Here is an 8,191-nt window from a genome sequence, read left to right as displayed (position 1 = left end):
AACAATATAAGATAGCCATTTTCCATAGTTATACAAGAAAAGTTTGACATCTCTGGGCAACTGGAAAAAGGAGGTGGAGGGACAGAGCAGGCAACATAAACAGTTACATTAAATCTGGTCCATAGAGGAAGGAGTCCATAGGAAATATTCTAAGATGACAAATAGTCAACAAAATGTAGTCGAATAATGGCTAATATTCAGCTTTTAGTTGCTGCTTATACAGTACAGTACTACTAGTTTTCATCATTTTCCTCAAATCTTCAGTAAGTGTTGGTTCACAACTTTGTTTTGATGGTATTTGGAAAAGTTAGGAATTAGAGTAGCGTCCACTGGTGATCAATGTTGTCTGAAAACCTAACCAACAGGAATAAAGAACAGAGATGGAGAATTTAGTGGAGATAAAAAACTGGAGCTGAAAGTCACAAGGAAAAATCATAAGGAACCACAGCCACCCCCACTCCCAACAATCTCAGAAAAATTATGGAATATGCTCATATTTCCAGTACATGAAGGCTCAAGCAGTTGTAACAGGCTATTAAAGAAGATGCTTAAAACAATAAGTTGAAGAAATTTTGTACCCAAAGGCAGCTCACATCTTGATTCCAGCTATATATATAATCAATTACACCAGGACTTAGACTAGGAGTGACTGCTCAATATCTAGTTCCAAGAATAATAGAATTTTATGCTTATTGAAGGTTAATCATTATTTATGTTGACTAGTTATAGCTCCTCCTATGCACAGGTAGAAAGCTATAGAAAAACAAATATCTTTACAGTGAGAAACAATTTTCTAAAAGAAAAACAAATATTTTCTAAAGTTATCTTAATTAAAAAGTATCAAAAGAATTAAATTTGGAACTTATTTCATATATTTATTCTGATGAAATTTCACAGCGACCTCTCAAATATCCATTGTTTATTTTTTTTAAAAAAAGAAACTTTATCAAATGATTTCAGTTGAAATGTTCATTCATTTGTCTGCTTAATACTCACTCTTTTGTCAATATCTGTACTACATGCTGTGAGGAAATTTTCCAAAACTTTTTTTACTATTCCCATAAGTAAGCAATTGATTCACGCTTTAAATAAAAAAATGCAAATAACCTTGATTTTGGCATTTGATTTTGAAATAAAAAGTTCTTCAAAAGCTTAGCCCAAATTTGCATATCATAAGAACAGATGAATTGTAAATCTGCAAAAATATTTATTTATGATTTTTATTATTCATACGTATAGAGATTGTTAAAATAATAGAGATTATTAAAAATGATACAGAGATTGTTAAAAATAAGTTCTTGGTATTCCAAGTGCATAATACTTGTTGTTTGTTATGCACAAAGGAATAAATTAATGCAACAATATTTAAATGAATAATACTCATTTTAATGTCAGAGTCACCTTAAGCATAGAACATCTGTTTTCAAAAATGTAGATACCACTATATATTTTGCCTAAACATAATAAAAGTATATCCTTAATATTTCATAGAGCATGAATACAATCAACTATCATCCTCTTTATAAAAATTATGTTGGGATTTGGGTGTGGAACTCTGCAATGGAATACAACAGTAACATAAACTAGGGCAGCAATTTGTAATTACTACATCTTGATCAACTAGTTCTTTTTAGAATGCATTTGCTCATTCTTCAACTCTGGCTCAATTTCAATTTAAATAATTGCTCTATTCTTATTTATACATATAAACATATTTTTGTTTATACATATTATTTTACAATTTCTTTCCAATGAACTGGTCCCCAAAGTCTGCCTTAAAGCATGAATGGTATTTTCTTATTAGTATTCTCTAGCTCTCACTCAGAAAATGGAACTGGTGCTTTACTTGGCCACATGGAAGCTCTAGTGACAGGTTTCTCCTGTATATTGCCCTGGCATTCACTTTCCATGGAGGGACACTCAGGTTATCAAGGTTTCATAATGTTTCTACTGAAAATGCAAAAAATACATAATTACTGTTACAGCCCCCAATTTCTCATATAAAAGTAGTTTTTAAAAACTGTGTTCTCAAAAGATTACCCTTGTTTCATGGATAATTAATCTCTAGCAGAATTATACTTACCTCTAAGCCACAATACTCAAGCGTGTGTGTTATTGGTGTTACTAGTAACCCCTAAAAACAATTTGAATAGTGTATAAATGAATCTGATAAATACAGGTCATAATAACAGTAATTATTAGTAAATATATGTTACAATTTGGGAAACAGTATCTAAATGAATCTTAGATGTAACTTTAAACCTTTCCTAAGTAACCTTGCTACGGCCAACAGGAGAATAAGACTTAACCCCCATTATAAAGCTGGGTTATGATGATCCAGTCAGTACTTATATTTCGAATGATGGAAAATTATTTAAAGTTTATATGCCTGATTATTTGTTTGTAATCTTATTACCAATATTTACTTTGTCAGATTGTTGTTGTGAGGACAAAGTGGTATCTTCTGTGAAAAATGCTAACATCAAGCATGACAAAAAACATGTATTAAAATCATTCATTTTATTTGTCCTTCTCTCTCTTTCTCCTGATAATTTGATTTTTTTAAATTTTAAAATACATAAAGTTCTCAAATTCTTTCTGATAATAATGCGAATGGTTCAAATAATCACACGATTTTTATTGAAATTTTTCTCCTAAATGTCATGATTATTAATATACAGTTAAGTAATTTATTTATTTTCACATGTTGAAGTCAGTAATTCTGAAACTGGATCTTGAAAATGTAGGATTTGATTCAGTAAAAAGGCAGGTGGCTTTCCAAGCAATGGGAAATTATGAATGAGACAGTGGAAACAATGAGCAGGGCATCTTTGGGAGAAATAGAAGCAGCAGCTGGCCTGAAACAAGTGCAGTTAACAGGAGTATGATAAGGAGCCAAATCTGACAGGTGCAGGGGCACAAAGATTAAGGGTGAGGATGTTTAACATTAAGGGCTATGAATGTGAATGGTTGGGATGGTTAATTTTATGTGTCAAGTGGATTGGGCCACAGAGTGCCCAGATACTTAGTCAAACATTATTGTGGTGTTTGGGGATGAGATTGACGTTTAAATTGGTAGACTGAGCAAAGCAGACTGCCTTCCTTAAGTGGCTAGGACTGATCCAATCAGTTGATGACCCAAATAAACAAAAAAGCTGACCCTCTCCTGAGTAAGAGAGAATTCCTCTGCCTGACAGCCTTTGAACTGGGGATGTCAGCTTTTTCCTGCCTTTAGACTTAAACTGAAACATTGACTCTTCTTGGGTCTCGCTCTGCCAGTCTTCAGACTGGAGCTAAGGTTAGCTCACCCAATTCTCAGGCCTTTCAACAGGCAATGCAAGTATGTCCTCACCTTTCCTGGTTTCCAGCTTGCAAACTCATCCTGCAGATCTTGGAAATAGTCAGCTTCCATAATCCAATGAACCAATTTCCTATCATAAATCATATATATATATCCACATCTTATTGGTTCTGTTTCTCTGGAGAACCCCTGACTTATAAGATGGTGTTTTAGGCAGTTTTTTAAAATAAATTTTAAAATTTATTAAGGTATAATTTACATACAATAAAATTCATCCTGTTCTTTTATACTCTTATATGAGTTTTGACAAATCCATAAAGTCACATAACCAACACCATGATCTAGATATTGAGCTTTTCCAAGACTACAGAGTTCTCCTGTGCCCATTTCTAATCAACCTCCCTGTTTTATGTCCCTATAAGATTTTCCTTTCCAAGAATGTAAGATATATAGGTCAATTTAACGCAAGAGTATTATAGTATTTGACGACAAGTGGACAATAAAACTGAAACAAGACTCAAGGGCAGCTGACAGGGTAGCTCCGCTCTGTGGACTCTGGAAGTGGATCCCTATCTTGTCTTGGAAGTGATATACAGAAGGGTAGGAAGAGCACAGATTTTGAAGTCTGCAGTTCCGGAGAATGAATCAAAAGTCTTGTGATCTTACATGGTGTGCTTAATCTTCCTGACATTCATTTGAGAATGGGGGGAAAATATCCACTTCATTAGGTTCTCTTGATCTGTAAATATGGTAGCACCTATACATTGTTTAATAGAACAAAAGGTATTAAGCAGGTGATTAAGTAATGTCACAACTAGTAGTAGGCTGCATAAGCCAATGGAAGTTTTTGAAGTGAGAAGTGACCTGATCAGAGCTATTCTTTTAATGTGAAATTGACTTGATATTAAGGTATTGGAAAAATAATCAGTTCAAAAAAACTCTGCAATATTTCTCATTGATCAAATAATGACCTATCGGTCATGGTTATGCCTGGAATCATGTCAAGAAAGGGGCTGAAACAGATTTGATGAAGGCTTGTGTGGAAATAACAAAATGAAGAATTGATTTTTTAACAAGGATTAAGAAGTTCATTTGAGCCATGTAGAATTTGAAATTACAAGCCAAGATTTTCATTAGCATTTAATAGGTCAGTGGGAGAGAGACTGGGAAGAACTGAGGGCTAAGTCACCCAGTGCCATTAAATATGAATCCACTTCAGTTTAGAGTCAGGAGAACAGGGGTGGATCTCAGAAAGGACAAGGGAGTAGGAAGTGTCATAGAAGCCAAGGGAACAGAGGGTCTCAAGGAAGGGGCCAGACTCAAAAGATTTAAGTAAGAGAAAGGAGGGCAGGATGGGAAAGTTCAGAAAGGAAAATCATATTTATTGGTGTTTTATTGTACTGGGCGTTTTCACATATGTTATAGAATTTTCTCTTTACAACACATCTGAGAAGTAAAATGTGAGATTCACAAAATTTTAATGGATTGACCAAAGTCATACAACTAGTAAAATGTGGAAGTGAAATTTAATCCTAGATGTTAAAGGGAGAGAGAATTATGAGGCCTTTTGAAGTAGTCAAAAGGAGGTTACTGGTCATCATCAAGAAAGCTATTTCAGGAGGGTTGTAGAAACAGAAGGAGGATTGAAAGAGATTAAAAGTGAGCAGATAGTGAGAAAATGGGTCACTAGTCTTTCAAGTTCTAAGAAAGAGGAGACAAAGATAACAAACTCAACGGATTAACAATGTCAAAGGGGGACCTCCAGGGACAGAAGATATTAAAATCGCTAGTAGGAAGTTGCAGAGAAGAAAGCTCAAGAGCAATCAAACATGATAACTTTCTGCAGTGCTTTTCTCTAGTTGAGAACTGAACTATATATATTTAAATGCTTTGACTGCTTTGAATGAGAGGGAAGTCTATAATTTTTGTTCTTAACAATGTTCGTTATATTTATTTTTATTTCTTTTGAGAACTTAAATTCTTTTCTGAGACCAAAGGTATCCTTTATTTTGGAGAAAACTGCTTGAATGTTTAGGCAACAGTTCCATCCTAGAATGGTGAAGTTTGAGACAACTAAGAAAGAAGTGGATCCTTTATGTTGTAAAAGGCTGATTTTTTTGTGGGTGGAGTCATATTCCTGAGTTTTCCCTGTGTGTCTGTTGGGTAATTGTTTGTATTGTAAGTGTATGTGTGTGTGTGTGTGTGTCCAGGCCCATGTCTTTGCCTCTGTTGAGGAAATAACTGCAGAAATACAGGAGCAAAGAGTAGATGAAAAGAGAAAAAAACAGAGAGACATATCTCTATTTCACTCTACCAAGGAACCATAAAAGCATCTGACTTGGTTTGGTGCAAGTCCTACATGTGAATTCTGAACAATCCCAGTTAGTGTATATTAATGCTTGTGCTGACTGCCTTTCTTTTCTTTGCTTGTGTCTGTGTATGTCGCATATATTAAGTCATTTAATCCTCTTGACAGACCTCAAATCTAGATATTACTATATCAGTTTTATGGAAGTGAAAATCTGTAATTTGTCTAAGGTCACAAAGCTGGTAACTAGAAGAACCAGGCCTGACTCCGGAGCCCAGGTTCTTCACTACCTTCTGTGTTTCCTCCCTAAAACACAAATGCCAGCAAGAGAAGTCGTGGTCTGATGATGATTTTCCTGGGGCAGGCTTGGGATAAGAAAGTTTTCTATGAGTGAGAGATTTTCCAGATGTGAGTGGCTATTCTGAATGATCTGGAAAGAGGATAATATTGGGGTGAAGAATTAGGTTTTGGGTCTGCCTTTCAAATGTCATGACAGTGGTAGGATTGTCTAATTTTCCCAGATTTATATTAACAAAATTTAATACTGTGACTTTCCCTACTCCTAATCTGTCTTACATGGAGTATCTGGGGAAAGTGAGTTGGAAAATTAAGTGGGAAAGTTAAGACAGGCCTCACTGAGTAGGAGAGTTACTCAAACAGTTGGTGGAGGAACAGGTCACCTGAGGCCACTAAGATAGCTGGGAGAAGAGTGTTCTAAGAAAAGGGACAAAGAGAGAAGGGATCTAAGGGGAAGATATGCTTGGCATCTTTGAGAAATAGGAAGGAAATCAATGTGTCTGAAATAGGGTTATCAAGAAAAGAAAACTGAAGAAGCAACTGGAAGACAGCTTCTGAAAGGCTTTTTAGGGCCGTTGTAACAGCCACAGCCTTTTACTCAGAGTGAAATGGGAAGCAATGTGCGGTTTGATTAAATGTTTGACATTATATGCTTTAAGTTTTAGAAAGATCACTCTGGCTGCTCTGCTAAGAATAAACGTGGGATAGGAGTGGTGGGCAAGAGGAGAAACCAGGAGGTCTCCTGGGGGGCTATGCATTAACCCTCATCATCAATGGTGGTGCTTCTAACCAGGGTGACAGCAGAGAAGCGATATGAGTTGGGACACGTTTTTCTCTCATGCCCCACAATAAAACCATAAACTCATCTGTCAATTCTAGTTAAAGCTATATTCAGGGTCTGAGATTTTTTTTATCTCCTTCTCTTCTACCCTCTTGATCCAAGCCACTTTTAGCCTGTGCCTAAACTCACACAAGAGCCTCCGATCTGGCTTCTCTTCTTCCCACTTCCACCCCTACCCTACCACCAGTCACCATATAACAGTTAGAGTGATTTCTTAACACATAAGTCAAATCATGTCATTTCTTTAAAATTTCCAGGAGCTTTCCATGATATTTGCAGTAAAACTAACATCCACAAAATGACCAATAGAGGTACGTGTGGTCTAACTCATCACGTACCTCGTTAGCCTCTCCTCCTGCCCCTCACCTGACTCTTGTTTCTACCCGTTCTTCTCCGGCCTACTCTAGGCTATTTGTACTTGCTGTTCTCCTACCTAGGCATCTCTTCCACAGAAGTCTTCGTAGCTGAATTCCTCCCATATTTTCTTTTATTTTTGATCAAATGTCACCTTATTAAAGAAAACTTTCGCAATCCTTTAAAAGAAAGAAAGGAAGGAAGGAAGGAGGCAAGGAAGGAAGGAAGCGAGAGAGGGAGGGAGGGAGGAGGAAAGGGGAGAAGGAAAATAGAAGAGTTAAAGGCAAACGTCTTTATCAAAGAAATTTGAACTAATTTTCTACTACTCTTATGAAAAGCAAGATACAATAGGTGAAATTCTTCCTAGTATTAATGGATATATGCATCATAATATTTGTTGTATTTGTAACGGCTCAGTGTCTAGGGAGGCCTCCATGTACTCATGAGTAATTAATTTTCCTTGAGTCAACATCCAGCATTTCCTCTCTTTGGATGACAAAATTTTAATAGCATCTTAATTCACTAAAAGTATAAAAATATACAAACTATATATAACAATGAGTACAAATTATATAAAAACATACATACACATATATCTATAATTTCATCTATTGCTCCAAATAGAAATGAATTTTTGTCTATCATGTAGTCTTACTATTTTAAGATAATATTACTCTCTTTCATTAGAAGATTAATGAAACATGTTTTTCACATACTTACTGCAGGAGCAAGTGTAATACAAATGATTTATGCTTAATTCAGTAATTTTAAAATATAAAGATAAAAGTAAGACAAGTATTCAAACAGAATTGCAGGTTCAGGATATACTAATAGAACCTTAATTTGACAAAACCCTGAAGTGTGCAGTAATTCCTGTTCTCTCTATCAACTCACAGATGAGGTGAGATTTCATTCGTTCTGCCTTTCAGTGGTTTAAAATCCTTGAGGCCTTCTTTATTATAGTTCCGTAATTCTTCTTTAGAAAAGGCAGAGTCTGCATTACTTCTTTTATAAAGATCATCGCAGAAATCGATAAGTTCCATTCTGAATTCATTCTCTGCATCAGCAGGCTCTCTATCTGTTCTCTTAT

At 35.4% G+C, this 8,191-nt stretch overlaps 1 long non-coding RNA gene across 1 annotated transcript; it reads right to left on the bottom strand.

Moving 5' to 3' along the window:
• Positions 1–223: 223 nt before the first annotated feature.
• LOC139077372 (uncharacterized) lies at positions 224–8,135 on the bottom strand. Its single transcript, XR_011529831.1, has 3 exons — positions 7,996–8,135; positions 7,181–7,280; positions 224–354 (listed from the first exon to the last, which is right to left on the bottom strand). It is a non-coding gene; the product is annotated as an uncharacterized lncRNA (long non-coding RNA).
• Between the last annotated feature and the right edge of the window lie 56 nt (positions 8,136–8,191).

Source organism: Equus przewalskii, chromosome 19, assembly GCF_037783145.1.
Source record: "Equus przewalskii isolate Varuska chromosome 19, EquPr2, whole genome shotgun sequence".
NCBI lineage: Eukaryota > Metazoa > Chordata > Mammalia > Perissodactyla > Equidae > Equus > Equus przewalskii.
Note: the sequence above shows the minus strand (reverse complement) of the source record. Positions and strands in the feature narration are given on the sequence as shown.